We start from the raw sequence: 19,344 nt of genomic DNA, 5'->3' as shown, positions 1-19,344 counted from the left end.
TGTGCTGTAGTGATGTAATTGTACTAAGGTATATAAGGGCTTGAGAGGACTTGAGGAAGAGCAGGCTTGAGAGACTAGAGTAAGAGTGTGCCTGAGCTCAGACTCCAGAGACCATTGAGAAAGCTAGCCTGGACTTTACTCCTTACTATTCTGAATTCTGTGATGTTATTAAAAATAGCAACAGTTTTATCTCAGGAAGCCATGCAAGAGGACCTGGATGGAAGGTTTTTAAACCCTTCCTTTATTTGAGTGTGGTTCTCTTCTAGAAAATGAATAAAGAGTTTGAACAGTTGACCTCTGGGATCCCTCAACTCTAATGGAGAACATGGGGCAGGAAATTTGGGATTGACCTTTGGCTTTTCTGGAAAACTCGTATTGCATTAGTGCTGTGAGTGTGATCAAGATGAGAACAGCTTAGCCCAGTAGAATGTGTGGCCGCTGAACTGGCCTTCTGTGGATGGAGAGTGTGCAATGGAAGGAATAAACTTGTCTGCTCTGACCTTGAGTAGGCCATGTGGTACCCAGGAAGAATGTGAGTTTTGGAGTCAGAGGATTACCACCGCCATCTCCTTCAACCCTCTCACTTTACAGATCAGGAAACTGAGGACCGGAAACATGACCAAATGCTTTCAGAAGTAGCCCAAGCACTTTGGAAGCTTGGGCATGGGGCAGATATGGAGCACTCACCTGTATTCTGGCCTCTGGAAGGTTGATTTTGGCTGCCAGTTGACTGCGGACATGAATATCCGGGTAGTGGGTGAACTGGAAAGTCTTCTCCAGCTCCTGGAGCTGCTCTGTGGTGAACGTGGTACGGATTCTTCGCTTGCTTTTCTTCTCCTCTGCATTGTAAAGAAGGTCTCCTTTTAACAGCCATCCCTTTCCCTTCTCTTTCCTTCCTTTCCATCAACTGGAGCTTAACTTCCAGTTTATTTTAGGTAACAGCGGGCCATCACACAGGATAGCTTTGTACAAAATAATTTTGTCATAACAAGATAGCTCTACAGGGGCAGTTGTTTCCTCATTGGAGCTCACTTAGAATCTGGATTGCTACAGTCTCTTGTTGGCGTCCCTTCATCCCATCTCTATGATGGACAGAGCCCTGGCCCGGGAGCTGAAACCTGGGTTCTAATTTCTGCTTTTTATGGGACATTGGAGAAATCATCTAATTGCTCTGACCATCAGCTCTGCCATTTTGTATTCTAAGACGCCACCCAGCTGTACCACTTAATGTCCAAAACCCCCTCCACTCATTGACATTCTATGCTCTAATTTTTCTCAGGTCTCTGACGATTTCTGTTCTAAAGCCCTTCTATTCTCGCACATTCTTCATCCTAAGATCTCACCAGTCTCAGTTAGACCTGGCGTTCCAAGTTCCCCCTTCCCTCCCCATTCTCTGGTGGAGGCTCCAGTGATCTTCCAAGCATCAGCAATAACCGGGAAGAGGGCAAGGTTTTCTAAGACAAGGACCATATTGTATCTCGTCTCTTTGTCACCACCGGACTCCCCACACCCAGTGGGAAGTGAATCATTGCTTCTGACTTCCTGACTAGTTAGCTAATCCTAGAATAATTGAGAGTCTCGGTTTTTTTTTTTTCCTTTTTGGATTTGACTCAAAAGGGAGCAAAGCCTTTTTCTCACCTCCCCCATCTCTCCTTGGACGCCTGTTCAGAAAACGTGACTGTCCAGAAAACCATCTGTTACTTGGCTCCACAAATTAAGTAATTTGAAGGTCACGTCGTGGGCTCCATGGTGAAATTTGTTTGGGGGTGGGGGGCGAGAAGTGAGAAAAAAATACATATGGAGAAGTCGTTTCTGTAAATAAACTTGAGGGAAGGGGAGCCAAAAGCAGGCTTGTGGTCAAGTGAAACGTATGAGTCAGAAATGTGGAACTGACCACCTGAAGGGATTGCTGATTCGCCGAGGTTCAAGCTCCAAGCCCCCAGCGGTGTAGCAGAGGGTCCCCAGAGCTGGCAGGGACCAAAGTGTGAAAGGAGGGCATCGGAGGCTAACCCGGCTTCAGACTAAATGGCCCTAGGAGTAGGCTGACTGATGATGATGGATGGTCCCTGCTGACGGCTGCGGCTGGAGGAGACACATCTCCTGCAGTAGGACTGAGATCGCTGATGTAGAGCTGGAAAAATCTGCAGAAGCCCTGCAGTTTTTCTCCTCCCACCTTCACTTTTTTAGAAGAGAAAACCACAGTGACTTGTCCAAGATCACACAGGGAGCAAAAGTTACTTTGCATTTATCTTCTATAGAAGCTGGATGACACAATAATTAGAGAGCTTGTCTTGTGATCAGATCCTGCCTTTGATGTATTCCAATTGGGTGATTCTCAGCTTAAGTCACTTTATCTCTCTGTGCCTAATTAATTTTCTAAGAATAAGCTTTGGTAGAGGGGATCCCTCCTAGGGACTTCTGAGTACTCTAGCTCAACCCAATGCCATCATTTCCCCAGGTCCAGGGGGGTACAGTGACTTGTGCAGAGTCACACAGCCAGTGTGTGCAGGAGGCAGGATTGTAACTCAGGTTAGGGACCAGCCCTTGAGGAGTTTGCATTCTCCTGGGGGAGGTAGCAGAGAACTAAGAAATGAATACAGGATAATTTGAGGGAGGAGCTAAGGCTGATCACTAGAGGGATGGGAAAGGCTTCCTTCTGGGGAGGAGGTTTGAAGGAAGCTGTATATACTACAAGATGGAGGTCAGGAGGATGTACTTTCTGGTCCATGAGCAAAATCCCAGAGGTTGGAATTCTGCAATAAGCAATAGGCTGTTTGGCTTGTTCTTGTGTTGTCAGGAGAGAGCAATATAGAATAGGATTGCGGAGGTTTTGTAGCTGGTTAGGGCAGGATGGTAAGGGGATGAGAGAAATAGATTTGACAACTTGCCCCACAACTAGCTTGAGGGATGGTTTGCCCAGAGAACCAAAGCCAAAAGCAGCAAATCCCACCAGGAAGCCAAAACCCCCTCATATTCAGAGGTCCGGGTCTCAGAAACCAATCAGGTCCCAGATGTAGTTGTACTGGGAGCAGGGATTGTGAGAGGAAAGGCTTGTCCCCTTTTCCCCCAGAAAACCTTGGATATTATAATCTGGGTAAGGCGCTCTGCTTAGGACATTCCAGAAGAGAATCCGGAGGCAGAGAGAGACTGCTCTTTGGACCATAATGGAAGGACCATGATGGGAGGAAATTCTCCTTTAGGTTGGCACTCTGGGAAAAAGCCCTGATTGCCCCCACTTAGTTACAACTTTTTCCCTTCAAATCTACTGTAGACTTTTCTTACCCTCTATGAGGAAAGGGAAACTTTATTTATTTATTTATTTTTTGCCTGTGCAACTCCAGCTTTTTCTGTTGCTGTGTGATCTCCCCTTTGAGGAAGAAAAACACCCTGAGCCAAAGACCAATCATATGTATGGGGGGGGGGGAGAAAATAAAGTCAGAGAATGGAAGAGTTATGACTCTGGCTTTTGAATGAGTCACCAGGGGACTCGAATATCTATTTGTTCACAAAGTTTTTGTCTTTATAAAAGCTGGAAAATTCCAAGGCCCTTTGAAATGTGCCAGAGACATTCCCTTTATCCAGGCGAGGGGGGAGGAGGAGAAGGACATGCTGTGGTACATGCCACATGGTGGGCCTGGCCTGCTGGTTGGCAGACCTTCCAGGGGAAAAAAAGAGAAAAGAAAGCTTTTCGGGCTCTTTATCTTTAAAGAGACAAGCAGCGGGTCTGGCCACACACAGAGAGCGGAGTGTACTGAGAGCTGGGACCCAGGCTCACATAGCTAGACCTGGAAGGACCTCTGGAGATCGTCGGAGCCAGCCCTCTCGTTTTACCGAAGCAAGAAGACTGAGACCCAGAGAAGGTCCCACAGTATTAGTGTAGAGTAGGGGGTGTGGTGCAATGGAAAGTGAGCAGAATTGGAACTCAGATGACCTGGGTTTGAATCCCAGGGCTGCCACTTATAACATGTGGGACTTTTGGCCAACCCCGGGTCTCAGTTTCCTCATGTGTTAAAATAAAACAGCAATGGGTGAGGTGGGACTCGATGCCTAAGTCTATGATCTATGGTCTTAGTCTTACCCAATGACCAGGAAGTAGGATTCATTGAATGTCAAAACTGGACCCTCAAGGCCCCCTAGTCTCCCCGCCTCCCCTTTTCTTTGGAGATGAAGAAATTGAGTCTCATGGCCACACCACTTAAGAAGGAAGTAGCAGATCAGGTGCTGGTAACTCCCAAGTTCTACTCTTTCCATTCTGCTAACCTTTCTCTGCGTTTATTTTTACTTGGTCATCCTGTGGCCAGGGGAAGATAACTTCTCTCCCTTCTCCTCTCATCATCATCAACAGGGTTTAAATGCCAACCATGTTGAGGGCACTCTGCCAGGTATCATGGGAATGAAGAGGTGAATTAGACACAGGCTGTGCCCTCAAGGAAATTACAGCCTAGATCTAATGAAAGAAATGGTTTGTATTCTCAGAACTATGGGCAGGGGGAAAGGGAGATCTTAGAGGGAAGAAAACTAATCAGAAGCCTATAATATCAGTTCAAGTCTTGGGATGAAAAGACTCATCTTCATGAGTTCAAATCTGTCTGCAGACATGGACTAGTGTGTGAGGCTGGACGAGGCACTTCACCCCATTTACTATAGTTCGTCATCTGAGAAATGATCTGGAAATGAAAATGGCAAACCACTCCAGTATTTCTGCCAAGAGAATCCCAAGTAGGGTAATAGAGAGTCAGAAATGACTTAAAAAACAACTTAACAACAAGCTGAAGGAAAAGTCAACAGGAACACATGGTGAGGAAAAGGGTAGAGAGATAAGGCAAGGCAGAGCACAAGAAATTGAGCCTGGGAGATGGGGGGAACGGAGCTATTCTTAACAGATTTAAATTCATCTATAATGGGAACTGTTTTTTGTTTTTGTTTTTGTGGAGATGAAGAAAATCCTTCAAGGGAAAAGAAGGGGGAGGAATAGACGGAAGGGGGTGACTAAGAATTCAGTGGCTTAGAAAGGAAAGGAGTACATTCAGATTTCCTAGTAGAGGGTTCAGTCTCAGCAAGAATGGCCATTTCTCCCTCTGAGATAAGAAGGGAGGGAAGGAAAAAAGAGCAACAAGCGTGAATAATTGTGTAGCTGAGGGTGGATAAAAACTCAAAACAGTTCAGAATAGATGTTCTCTAGGGTTCTTTTTACTCAAGTCATTTTTCTGTAATTCCTGTGACTTCAATACTCATCATAGTTTGAATTGGAATTATTTGTTTGGAGTTAGGGAAGGGCAGGAGAGGTTGAGGAGCATGGAAAAGATCTGAAATAGCAGTGGAGGGTAATTAACTTATGTGATCAAGGCTATTATGGTTTGTAAATCATAAAACACTAGATTAATGCCTTTTATAATTCTGTTTCCTGAGCAGTCTGTCCTCTCCTAGGTTAATTGCAATATTATTGCTTTGATCTTTTTAAAGTTTTCTCCCTAAGGATTTTCTCTTTCTCCAACATTTGATTTCTCCTTGTTCAAAATGTGCAGGCAGAATTTAAGTCTCAATTTAGGGAGACAGGGAGACAACTACATTATTCCAAGTCTATATCACACACAGTATAATCTATCTATCATCTATCTATCTATCTATCTATCTATCTATCTATCTATCATCTATCTATCATCTATCTATCTATCCATTCATCCATTCATCTGTCTGTCTATCTATTCGATCTATGCTATCTATCTATCTATTTATCTATTCTGTCTGTCTGTCTAGTCTATCTATCTAGTCTATCTATCTATCTATTATAGTATAGGCTAATTTATTATATGGTATATCTATAATATAGTATAATAGATTATAGTATAATCGATAATCAACAGTATATCAAGCAATCGATTTATTAATCAAGAAATACTTATTAAACACCTACTATGCCACAGACACTGTGCTAAGTGCTGGAGATACAAAAAGAGGCAGGCAGGCCCCCCCCTCAAAGAAGTTACATCTAATGTTAGAGATTATTTACAAATAGATATGTTCAAAGCAAGTGAATACAGGATAAATAGGAAATGATTTAAAAAAAGAAGGCATTGGAATTAAGAGGGGTTGGTTGGGGAAGGCTTCTTGAGGAAGGTGTAATTATAGTTAGTTGGGATGTAAAGGAACCCAGAGAAATCAGTTAGAGTTGAGAAAACAGATCTGAAGAGAACCCAATCCCAACTTCATGAAGATGGGGAAAAGTAGGCACTCGTAAATATTAATTGACTAGACAATGTTGACTGTGGAGATGTTCTGAAGTTTAGTCTCAGCCCTACCACTAACTCCCTGTGGGACTCAGGACAAGGCGCTCTCCCTCTCATCTTCAGTTTGCTTCTCTATAAAATGAGAGAATTTAGTTAGATGACCTTTGAGGTCCCTTCCCATGCTGACATGTGGCAACCCAAGATGCTATTTCAAGACAAGTAGAGATTAATAGGTTAAAACTCCTTACCTATGGCCTTACTTTAAGAATGGTTTCTGAGCCAAAGAGCCCTGAGAAAAATAAGGGATAAAGATAAACTGTTGTCTAGAAAGCTGAAGTGACTGCTCTCGTGCCCATTTAATCAACCAAGCCCCATCGCTTTGGTTGTGGAAACAAGATTTCATGGTCTGCCTTTGCCCTCATTCTCTGGCTGCTCTCGTTCCCTCTTTGCTATTAATCTGTTTTTGATCTCCTGAAGGCCTTTCAATCAAAACTGGTGTCTTGGACCCTTATACTTATACTTGACAATCCCTGGTTTCATTTCTTGGCAGCAGTGGTTAAAATCTCTGTACTCACAAGGACAAACAATTAGGTGGTTCATCTTTAATAATGATAATAATGATGATAACTGGCATTCATATAGTTCTTTAAAGCTGGCAAAATTCCTTCTATGTGTTAATTCTTTTGATGGGAAAATTGGATTTAGTGTTTCTCCCTGACAACCCTTTCCTCCAGTTTCAGAAGTGCCAACATCTTTTTCTAATATCTTTGGTTTTTATTTTGCTTTCATTTCCAAATATAGGATGTCTCCAAAATATTAGTGGTTTTAAACTATTAAAATTTAAAAATTAAAGCTTTTAAAATATAGTGTTCCATGCCCATAGACTCCAGATTTTCAGAGAGGTTGTCCTCTTGTTCTTAAAGAGGACTTATTATGTGAAATCATATCTTACTTTAAAGCTATTAAAGCTTTAAATATACAATGTTCCCATGCCTATAGATCCTAGCTTTGCATAAAAGAGAGGGGTGGTTGTCATTTTGTTCTTAAAGAGACTTATTATGTGAAGTCCTCTCTTGCTTTAAAACTATTCAAGCTTAAAACTTAAAGCTATTAAAGCTGAAAACCTAAAATGAAAAGTTATTAAAACTTAAAGCTATTAAAGCTTAAAACTTAAAGCTATTAAAGCTTTAAATATGCAAGTTTCTATGCCCATAGATTTAAGTTTTCTTTACAAAGAAAGGAGGTAGCTTTTCATCTTGTTCTTAAAGAAACTTATTATATGAAGTTCTCTCTTTAAAGCTTAAAGTCTGAAATGTAAAGTTATTAAAACTTAAAGTTATTGGATCAGCAGGATGATTTCAAAGAGGCCTAGAGAGACTTACAGGAACTGTTGCTAAGTGAAGTGAGCAGAGCCAGGATATCATTGTACATGGCAACACAAGATTATGTGATGATCAATTCTGATGGACTTGACTCTTCTCAATAATGAGATGATGGGGGCTGGTTCCAATGGTTTTGCGGTCAAAAGAGCCATCTATGCCCAGAGAGAGGACTGTGGAAGGTGAATATGGATCACAACTCACTCTTTTTGATGTTTGCTTGCATTTTGTTTTCTTATTCATTTTCTTTCCTTTTTGATCTGATTTTTCTTGTGCATCAAGATGATTGTATATATATGTATGTATATAGTGGATTTAACATATATATATACATATATATGTACACACACACATATATATGTATATATATATTTTTTACCATGTTTAACATATGTTGGATGACTTGCCATCTAGGGTAAGGAGTAGGGGGAAGGAAGGGGAAAATTGGAACACAAGGTTTTGCAAGAATTAATGTTGAAAAATTATCCATGCATATGTTTTGAAAATAAAACGCTTTAATTAAAAAAAGGAAAAAAGAAAACAAAACTTTAAATTTATTAAAGCTTAAAACCTAAGACCTTTGGAACACTTTGTGCTTTCCCCCCTCCCTTTGCAAGAAACTTGGACCCTTGTAACAAAGAATTAAAAAAAGGCAAAATAATCTCATCAACTGAATCTGACAGAAGATGTAATGTTCCATGCTCATGGACCTCAAAGAAGGGGGTGAGGTTGCTTGCTTGTTCTTAAGACTTGTGTGAAGTCATGTCTTACTTTTGAAGTAATAAAGATAATTCCCTTTCCATTGAGATCAGTTTTCACATCTTGTGATATAAGTAGTATCCAGGTATAATGCTTTTTTTAACTGATGAGGAAACTGAGAGTTCAGAGAAGTTAAATTGTCCAAAGTCACAGAGTTACTAAGCGGTAGTGCAACTCAAATCCAGATTTTTTGGCTTCAAGTTTAGTGCTCATTTCACTGCATTTTTGCCTTAAATATGTAAGTTCCAATTGAATATAAGAGGGGAAGGGATTGGTTCATTTTTCTCTCTTATCTCTGGGCCTAGACCCAATGCCTTGTACCAACGAGAAGGTGTTAATAACTGGTGGATTGTTGAAATTTAGCATTCAAGATGTTAATTCTCTACTCTTGGGAATTTTGCCTCTAGTAAAGACATGCTGTCATCAAATCAGCAGCTGTCCCCTTGGTTTTTAAAGCCTTATGGTTAAAACAGCCAGTTTCCTAGTCATGGCCAATAGCAGAGAGTACCCATACTTTTTCTCTTAATTAGGCTTGGGTTTTTTTTTTTTTGGAACCAAAAAATATGCTTTACTAAGTGACCTATCTGCATTCGTGTATGAAGTAGGTATCCCCAAACCATCAGTTTATTATATAGTCATAACTTGTGGTGTGGTTCTTAGGGGAACGACTGGGGAGCCAGACTAATTGGGATTGATCAGAGTAAGTAGCATCATTAATTAATCCATCAATCAAACAAATGGCTATTTATGTCTTTGTGCTAGGCCCTAAGTCTATGATATGAAGCAAATGGAAGAAGCAGTCTCAGAGGGCTTTAGAGCCAGAATAGGGGACTTATAAACCACCTAATTCAGGCCCTTTCATTTTCTAAGGTCTATTTCAGCATTGACATGATGAGTTTTAATATCTCTCCCAGCCCTGACATTCTCTGCATTACCAGGTCACAGCTTTAGGATGAGAGGAGATCTTAGTGGTTATGTAACCTAATCTTCCCATTTTGTTTCCTTTTGTATAATATTTCTATCATACAGAAACCAAGGCCCTGGAAAGCCAAATGACATGGGGAATAATGAGGAGGAGAGCCAGGAGACAAGCCTTTAACTCCAAATCCAGTCCTCCCTCCACTATTCCAGCCAAGAGAGGAAGATGTAGAGGACGTAGCCTGCCTGTCCCTAAGCCTTAATCATTTTCTCAATCTATGAGCATTTATTAATAAACTCTTATGCACTGGGCACTGTCCTAGGTGCTGAGGATATAGATGCTTTAAATAAAAGTTTCTACTTGTTAGGGGCTTACAGAATAAGATAGAATATAACCAATATGTGAAAGTGTAAAGTGTAATTAAGAAATGAAAAATGAGTTTAGTGAGAGAAGAAATCAATGTGACATGGAGCAGCCTGGGACAGCTCAAATGGGAGATGAGTTTTTATAGGACTTAAAAAATTAGAAGTGGGAAAGACCATAGTACCTACAATGTAAGAAGCAGAAGGTTCCTTATAAAAGAGAACACCAGAACTGAATGGGGCCTTAGAACAGTGAATGTTAGGGCTGGGAGGGACCTTAGAACAAGGACTGTCAGAGCGGAGAAGTATCTGAGAATAGAAAATGGCAGGGCTGGGAAAGATCTGGAAATATAGATTATCTCATGTGAATTCACATCTTATTTTGTACAGGAGGAAACTGAAGCTCAAGGAGAATACCTACATGGATGTGTGTTTCTGTAGAGCAAAGGGGCTGGAGTAGGAGGGGAGGGAAGAAGGAGAGAAATGCCAGCAGGGAAATGCCTCCTTCTGAGTTTCTCCTGTACTTTTATTAATTGTGAGAGCTGTGTCATCACACTCCAGTGGGCCTTCAAAGGGAGAAAGTCAGCAAAGCTTAATTAAGCCTGAGCCATTTAGCACATTGATCATAAGAAATACACAATTTACACAGGTGATTAGGCCATCTAATTATAGACCAATGTTTCTCTTGCTCAGATGTATTCCTAGTATGGTTGCTCTGTCTATCTATCAAATATCTATCTATCCATATATCTATCTATCTATCCATCTATCTAAATATCTTTCTGTCCATCTATCACCTATCTAACTATCATCTCTCCATCCATCATTTATCTGTCATCTATCTATCATCTATTTACCATCTATCTAAATATCTATTTATCTATCTATCATGTTTATCTAAATATCTATCCATCTATCCATCAGTCATCTATCTATCTATCATCTATTTATCTATCTAAATATCTATCCATTGATCATCTATCTATTTATCTATCATCTATTTATCCATCTATCTAAATACCTATCCATCTATCCATCGATCATCTATCATCTATTTATCTATCATCTATTTATCCATCTATCTAAATACCTATCTATCTATCCATCAATCATCTATCATCTATTTATCTATCTATCATCTATTTATCCATCTATCTAAATATCTATCCATCTATCCATTGATCTTCTATTTATCTATCTTTCTATCATCTATTTATCCATCTATCTAAATATCTATCCATCTATCCATCGATCATCTATCTATCTGTCTGTCTGTATACCAGTGTTTGACAAAGATACAGAGTGAGGTTGATGCCATAACAGGGAATGAATGCTGACCATCATGGTGGATTCAGAATAGAGGATTCCTGGCCTCCTCTCTGATGGAAGCCCTTTTTGGACTCTTGATACTACTGTGAGAGTCCAAAATTCTCTTGAGGGTATTTCTGGGTTTTCTGAGGTGGGCTCATTTAAGTCTAAGGATCTTGGAGGCCATTTTCCATTTTGGAGCAAACTGAGCTCTAGGGTTTGAAGTGACTTGGGATCCTAGAACTAGAGATGGAAGAGACCTCAGAGATGATCTTTCTTAACTCTGTTATTTTACAGATGAGGAAACTGAGGCTTAAGAACCTTGGGTACTTTCCCAAGGTAACCACGGAGATTGAGTGACAGACCATATTGGCCCAAATCATCCTGCCAAGGTCATTTGGCCCAGTTTGACCTCCATTTGACTCTCCTCTCGGCTCTAGTGCTTTTTAGGAGGAAACCAGAATTGAGTTCATCCTATGCGGTACAACTTTCACTTCATGGCATTCAGCTCTGGTGGGATTCTGTTTAAAATTTTCTCTCTAATATATGTTCACTAATATTCTTTTTTTATTGACTCATATTTTCCTTCCCTTTTCATAGAATAGAATCAGTGGTAGTGTTGGGTAGTGGATAGAAGCTTGGCTTTGGAGTGAGGAAAACTGGTTCAAATTCTACAACTACTTATTATACTTACTACTGATTCAAATTCTACAGATATTTATTATACTTACTACTGATTCAAATTCTACAACTACTTATTATACTTACTACTGATTCAAATTTTACAGATACTTATTATACTTACTACTGATTCAAATTTTACAGATACTTATTATACTTACTACTGATTCAAATTTTACAGATACTTATTATACTTACTACTGATTCAAATTTTACAGATACTTATTATACTTACTACTGATTCAAATTTTACAGATACTTATTATACTTACTACTGATTCAAATTCTACAACTACTTATTATACTTACTACTGATTCAAATTTTACAGATACTTATTATACTTACTACTGATTCAAATTTTACAGATACTTATTATACTTACTACTGATTCAAATTCTACAACTACTTATTATACTTACTACTGATTCAAATTTTACAGATACTTATTATACTTACTACACGTGACTGGCTAAGTCACTTCACCCTGTTTGCCTCAGTTTCCTCACCTGTAAAATGGTCTGGAGAAGAAAATGACAAACAATCTCTGCTCAAAACACCAAATGGAGTCACAAAGAAGATGAAGTGACTTGACAACTCCAATTAACCAAATATTACAGAGTAACTTATTCTAAGGGACCTTGCAAAGAATCTTAAAGCATCCTTTGTCCACAGCCATTCAGGCTATTATGAGAAGTCTCATTGTTCCTGTTTTGATTAGTTATTTTTTTCTTCAGATCTCTTAGCCCCTCTGTCATTAAGGACTCCAGTCATGGAGTCCTAGAGGTGAAAGGGACTCCAATCTGGTCCAGCCTTTTCACTTTACAGGATAGGGAAACTGAGGTCCAGAGAGAAAGTTTTGTGAGCTCATAGAATCCTAGATCAAGGATGGGTTCTGAGAGGCTATCTACTTTGCATCCGTCATTGGACAGGCTCAGAGAAGTTAATATTGAGCTTGGATATTTCTCATCAGTAAATCTGTCTGGAAGTTTCCCCCCTTCTTTCTACATAAAATCCACAAAAGGGAAGGCCCCATACTGTGCTCCCTTATGGGGATGTTGTCTTATTTCTTTTTTTTTGGTCTTATTCCTGGTTTCTTTTTTGTCTCCAGGCATATAAACCAATCCTACTTCCAAAGCTGTGCTCACACCTGTCTCTGTTGCTTATAAACAGAAGTGTTGAATGCACAGCATGAAGCCAGCAGCACTCCCAAGTGCAGTCCAAATGTACCAGGGAAATATTGAACATAATAGAAATACAATAAAGCATAGATAACATTACATTTCAAAATTAAGTCAATATGGCACCCTTCAGGATCCTCATGTGTGTATTTAGTGGCCAAATAGGAAACCCAGCTGTGCATGATAAGGCAGGGAATGGACTAATTAAAGCTGGGAACAGAAAATATGAGTTCAAATCCTGGCTTTCTTTTTACTACCCAGGTGGCTTTGGAAAAGTACTTTCTCTCCCCTTTGGTAAAATAGGACTCCTCAGCTCTTTTCAGCTCAGACACTCATGATTCTCTGGATTCAAGGAAGCAAAAAGCAGCTCCCAATGCTGTCATTGCTGATTGCTCTGATAAAAATATCAGCTCGGGGTTCCATGTGCCCCAGTGCCAGAGGTATTAATCACCCTTCCTGAAGATAACATTATCAGTGCTGTCCCAGTGGGGTTGGGATGGGCGCAATGGGGCAGAGTTGCCAACTTCTGTTCTTGGCCATACTGGGGAAAGATGTAGCTTTGAAGCCACATCTACCCATTAGTCCTATGCTCTCTGGGCCATCAGAACAATATTCTAGCAGCAACACACACCGAGCCCTTTCAGAGATTTTTAAAGAAAATTGTTGAGGCAGCTAGGTGGCGCAGTGGATAGAGCACCAACCTTGAATTCAGGAGGATCCGAGTTCAAATCTGGTCTCAGACACTTAACACTTTCTAGCTGTGTGACCCTGGGCAAGTCACTTAACCCCAGGCTCAGGGAAAAAAAAATGTTTTCCTGCTTTTTCCAGTCTTGAGACCTGGTTGTTCAGAACATACCACCAGCAGAGAATGAGAATTATAAGATCACAGATTCATAGATATAGAATAGGAAAGGACTTTAAAGGCCTTCAAGTCCTCTCATTTTACACATGGGGAAACTGAGGCACAGGAAAGTTTATTAACTTTACCAAGGAATTCAGTAAATATCTAAAGTGGGATTTGAATCTAGGTTTTCATGATTTTAAGCAGAACACTTTTCTCCAATATTTCTAGGTTACTTGATGGAAAACTTGACTAAGGTCATACTTATGGAGCTTACAGTATAATAAGGAGCTATGATGCAAACACAGAAAATGGAAAATATATTCTGTTACATAAAATAGGACGCAGGGTGAGATAAGTGAATATATTATTGTTTGTATATCTATATACACACAGATACATACACACATAGGTATAGGATTAAAAAGAAACTCAATGACCCTTGTTCAAGCCCTTCATTTTAAAGATAGAAAGATGAGGCCCATGGAGTTAACGATTAAGTAGCAGAAGCGACATTTGACCCCTACTTTTCTTGATTCCTAGCCCAGCACTGTATAAGATCATAGGAAGGAATGGAATGTCTTTCTCACTGTTCTATTACATAGAGCACAATGGCCCTACTTACCATGTAGGGAGTGGTCAGTAAGGAACTTGTGATCATGATCTTCCTCTCCTTCATGTCTCCTGTTTTCCCTTGAGGGATCCAATCCTGGGCTTGTAGCTGGGGAATCAATCAAGGGGGAAACCGTCTCTTGGGGTTCTGGGGAGCTGGCTGATTTCCTTGGGGTTGTCTCCACAAGGAGTAGTGGTCTGGGAGAGGGGGCCGGTGTCATCTGCTTGGGGTCTCTTTCCCATTTTCCCACCAGTTTGGGACCTGAAAAAAGCAGATTCATGAATTAAATGGGATCATCTTTAAAGAAAAAACCTTTATCTCCCATGTTTGGGTCTCTCATTTTTCCACCAGCCTGGGACCTGAGAGAGGCAGATTCATGAATTAAAAGGGATCGTCCCTGAAAAAACCTCCATGTCTCATGTTTGAGGTAGGAAATATATATGTATTGGGGAGAGGAAGAAGGAAGTGGGCTAGAAAGAGAGAGAAAAAGATCTAAGTATCCCAAGAGACAATATCTCAAGGGAATAGTGAACCCAAGACAGTTTTAGACAACCACAGAAATAATTCCATATATGCCTTGAAGTGGCAAAAGTTTTAGCAAATCATTTTCCCTCTATGGACCTTTTGTATTATGAAAGGATTGGGCTTGGTCATTTTTTATCTACTTGTCACTTCTGCCCTTCCCTCTTTTGAGACCCCTCCCAGCCCTGACATCCCCTGTTCTAAGCCCCTTCCCAGCCCTGAAATCCCCTGTTCTAAGCTCCCTCCCAGCCCTGACATCCCCTGTTCTAAGCTCCCTCCCAGCCCTGACATCCCCTGTTCTAAGCTCTCTCCTAGTTCTGACATCCCCTGTTCTAAGCTCCCTCCCGGCTCTGACATCCCCTGTTCTAGGCTCCCTCCCGGCTCTGACATCCCCTGTTCTAAGCTCCCTCCCGGCTCTGACATCCCCTGTTCTAGGCTCCCTCCCAGCCCTGACATCCCCTGTTCTAAGCCCCCTCCCAGTTCTGACATTCTGTATTCTGAGGATCCTTCCAGCTTTGTTCTAATAGTTTAAGTTCTTTTACCCCCGACATTCTCCAATTCTCCAATTTTTCCAGTAGTTCAGTTGGGTGGTCATCTGACTTTTTCCCCCCCCTTTTAATTTTGACAAAGACTTGGGATGGGAGCAACAATAGATAGAGACCTAGACAACCCATTTCCTGGCTTGGCTTTCTCCACTTTCCTGATGACTTCATGGGAGCAGTCCCCAGACTCACAGGGCAGGGTCTGTTTCTGTAACGACTTTCAGTTTCCCTTCTATTCCAGTAGTTGCACAGTTAGTCCCCGGAAAAGTGGATGGATAAAAAGCCCCCTAATGGATGAATGGGGACAATGATGGTCTTACACAAAAATGGAGGCCACTAGGAAGGCTTTCCTGTCCTCACCAAGAATTTTTTGGGTGACTGCTATTCTATAGGCCATCACTAGATACTCATTGCTTTGGGCGAAGTCTCCCAGAGTCCTCTGGGAAAAATAAATATCCTTGATAAAGACAATGGTCATTATAATAATCACAGATAGAATTAAAATTGCATTTAAAGGTTTGCAAGGTGTTTTATAATCAAGATCTCATTTGAACCTTATAATAGATCACCCCATGCTCCAGAGACAAGTCCTACAGGAATTATCAACCCCTTTTTATACAGATGAGAAAACGGAGCCTTAGGAAGCCCAAGTGATGTGCCCACTATCATTCAGACAAGCAAGTTACAGAAACGCGATTTAGACTCAGCTTCCAAAGTCCTGCTCTAGTCGCTCCGCCATAAGATATTAGTGTGTCAGGAGCTGTTAACATTTAAGGCAGCCACAGTGACCTTCAGGCTCGGAGACCTAGTTCTTTTATGCAAAACCCTTTAAGTTTACTTTTCCCACAACAACTGGGGGGGGGGAAGCTACTGCACACGTTATTCTACCCATTTTTTAGATGGAGAAGCGGTAGGCTGGAGAAGCGCTCCTCTATTGGAACACAGCATCTCTCTCTTTCTTTCTCTGTCTCTGTTTCTTTCTCTGTCTCTGTCTTTGTCTCTCTTTGACTCTCTGTCTCTGTCTCTATCTCTTTCTCTGTGTCGCTGTTTTTCTCTCTTTTTGTCATTCTGTCTTTTTGTCTCTCTCTCTTTTCTCTCTCCCTCATTTCTTCTTTCTCTCTTTCCTACACACACACACACACACACACACACACACACACACACACACAACTGCCCAGCAATTGGGAGACTATATAGCATAGTGGACAGGGTACAGGGGGACAGAGCAGGGCTTCTTGAACTTTTACCACTCATGACCCATTTTAGCCTGAAACATTTTTATGCAACCTTGGGCCATGATAAGTATACAAATAAAACATTTACTGATAATAAAATGTAATTTTGTGATGCCCCACATTCAGTTAAGCAATGGCGTCAGTGCCCACAGTTTAAGAAACTTTGCATTAGAGCACTGGACCTGGAGCCAGAAAGACTCCTCTTCATGAGTTCTATCTGATCTCAGATAGCTGTGTGACCCCAGATAGGTCACTTCATCCTGTTAGCCTCAGTTTCCTCATCTGTAAAATGAGCTGGAGGGGGAAATGACAAATCACTCTAGCATTTGCCAAGAAAACCCTATCTGGGGACACGAAAGTTGGACATGACTGAGAAGCGGCTGCCCACACCACCACCACCATGGGCACAGGAACGAGAATCGCAGTCCCAGGGCTCCAATTCTGCCTTAAATATTATGTGTAACTTTGAGCAACCACCTAATCTCTCTGTGACTCAGTTTTCTCATTTCTCAAGGGTGTGAGTTTAGACTTGATGGCTTCTAAAGTCTCTTCCACCTCTAAATCTATGACATTATGATCAACTTGAGCTCTTCCAAGTAACTTAAGGCCTTTATAATTTTAACATTACAAATTTTAAATTCTAAGAGCCCTTGATTCTAGCACCCACTCCCCCTCAAATTACCTCATTATGCTTTAGGCAAATCACAACACCTCTCAGTTTCCTCACTTGTTAAGTGGGCAGAGTGAATTCTGTAAAGAAATAATTCTAGGATCAAGAGCTTTCCGTTGATACTGGAAATGTGAGCTCTGTTCAGGGGCTGTAGGAGTGAAACATGGACTCCATCACACTCCCTTTTCTTTTCTAGGGTATAAAGGCAACGAGTGGCAAGATACTTACCTTGGGAGAGGGCCTGTGGAGCGTTCTCTTGTCCTAGGGGATCAGCAGCATCCTGGTGGGCATCCTTTCTGCCTTGCTCTGGAAGCTGTCTTTTATTTGTTGATTTCTTCAGGATCTCCTCAATGGAGAAGGGCAGACTCAGTTGATTTGGGGTACCACATTTGTCCAGAATCTTCCCTTCCATCTCTCTGACCCAAAGAAAAGGCAGGCAGTTCCAGCTCTTTCTTTGAGAGCGAGGGCTGGGGGAGGAAGGGAGTGAGGGTTTGGAGTTGGCAATTGAAAATGAAAATGAGATAGGGAGGAATTAGTGTTTCCTCCTGAGCAGTTCTTGGGCCCTTAACTACAGACCTGGACAATGGTGAGACATTGGAGCCTTATGCTAGAGGCTCCTGCCATCTCCAGCCCATTCTCTCTGACTTTCCAGGAACTCTTTCTCCTGGAGAACAATGACCTTTGAATGGAAGCACACATCACATCACTCCAGGATGGGCCACCCCACAGCTGGGCAATCTGGAAGGTGGGCGACTGGTCACCCTGTGGTCCCGGAGGCTGCTGTCTTAGAGAGGGGTAACCTAGATGCGGGAGAGCCAACACATCCCCCTGGATCCTCCAAGGCTGGGTTCACAGTCTTTCCAACTCCAGCATCTTCCTTTTTCTTTCATAAATTAGTTATCAGGAACAAGATCCCAAGATAAAGGGGAACAGGGACAAAAAAGAATGAAGAATTGAAAGGAAGAGATCAATTCTGGGATACAACAGGAATGGGGTCCAGATTCCCAAGGCTTTGTGAATCTCATCCAGACCACTGAACTCAGTCTTGGGGAACGAGACTATTACTTTTCTGGAGGCTGATCATGTTTCAGGAAGCTAAAATTCACCCTTTATTCCTCCAGCAATCTCTGTAGAAATGGCCTATCAATCCCCAATCCAGAGTAAGTGATCCTATATCCTCCTCAGGAGGAAGCTTGATCATCAGGTTTAAGATCCTTTCAGAATTCAGATTTTTCTTTTTTCTTGATCCTTTCAGAATTCAGATTTTTCTTTTTTCTTTTTTTTTAATCAGCTAGTCACTGGGAACTGAGAGAGTTCATGGAGAAAGGGATCGATGGTAAGATAAGGTACAAAACCAAATCCTAGTTACTGAGAAGAGGTCCTCACCTTCTTCTCTCTGAGCTTGTTTTTTTTCAGGGTATTATCTCATCCTTCAAAATTCATCTCAACTTTGCAGCTGGGTAAAAGACAAGGTGTTTCCTGCTCCTTCTCTGCAGATATGTGACTCCTGAGGTAAGTGGCTCAGATTTCTCTAGAGTGTTCAGGTCTCTTTCTCCTTTCAAGTCCACACCATCCAGGGTTCATAGGAAAGGTTTAATTGACTCTCCAAGATGACGCTCTTTTTTTTTTTCTTTTTTTTTTTTTCTAATTGAAGCTTTGCCAGTCTTGAGCTCCTTCTCTTGCTTCTTGATTCTTCCCCCGTTGGGCTTTCCTTATCTGTCAGTATTGGCAAGACCTGTCCCCCTCTGTCCAATAGGCAGATGGTTCTGGACCTGATAGGCTGGGGTCCCTGTAAAGAATTACTGTGTAACCAGGGTGGGGGTAAGGAGATAATAAACCGCACCCTATAATATGGAGGAGTCTATTCCCTTTATATGGCTGGGACTTCTGTGAACAAAAAGGTAAAGAGGGCAATAGGAAGAGGGAAGGAAGAAGAATGGGAGGTGTCAGAGAGAGTCTGAAGAAGAGAGCCAAGCTAGAATGAAGGGAAGAGAAAAGGAGGGGACCCTAGGCTAACAACGGCTCTGTTAAGACTTTAAGTTGTCATAAAAGGGATTTACACAGCTCAAAGTATTTATGGATCATAGATTATTGCTATATAGACAGG

The 19,344-nt window shown here is 41.3% G+C and overlaps 1 long non-coding RNA gene across 1 annotated transcript in view; it reads right to left on the bottom strand.

Moving 5' to 3' along the window:
* Nucleotides 1-19,005, bottom strand: part of LOC141543167 (uncharacterized) — a 28,536-nt gene extending 9,531 nt beyond the window's left edge. Inside the window, exons 1-2 of the long non-coding RNA XR_012482363.1 lie at nt 17,466-19,005; nt 14,281-14,529 (exon numbers count right to left, since the gene is read on the bottom strand). This is a non-coding gene — a long non-coding RNA (uncharacterized LOC141543167). The remainder of the gene's footprint in view (nt 1-14,280; nt 14,530-17,465) is intronic.
* Between the last annotated feature and the right edge of the window lie 339 nt (nt 19,006-19,344).

Source organism: Sminthopsis crassicaudata, chromosome 5 (genome assembly GCF_048593235.1).
Source record: "Sminthopsis crassicaudata isolate SCR6 chromosome 5, ASM4859323v1, whole genome shotgun sequence".
Taxonomy (NCBI): domain Eukaryota; kingdom Metazoa; phylum Chordata; class Mammalia; order Dasyuromorphia; family Dasyuridae; genus Sminthopsis; species Sminthopsis crassicaudata.
This window is presented reverse-complemented; position numbering and strand designations above follow the sequence as displayed.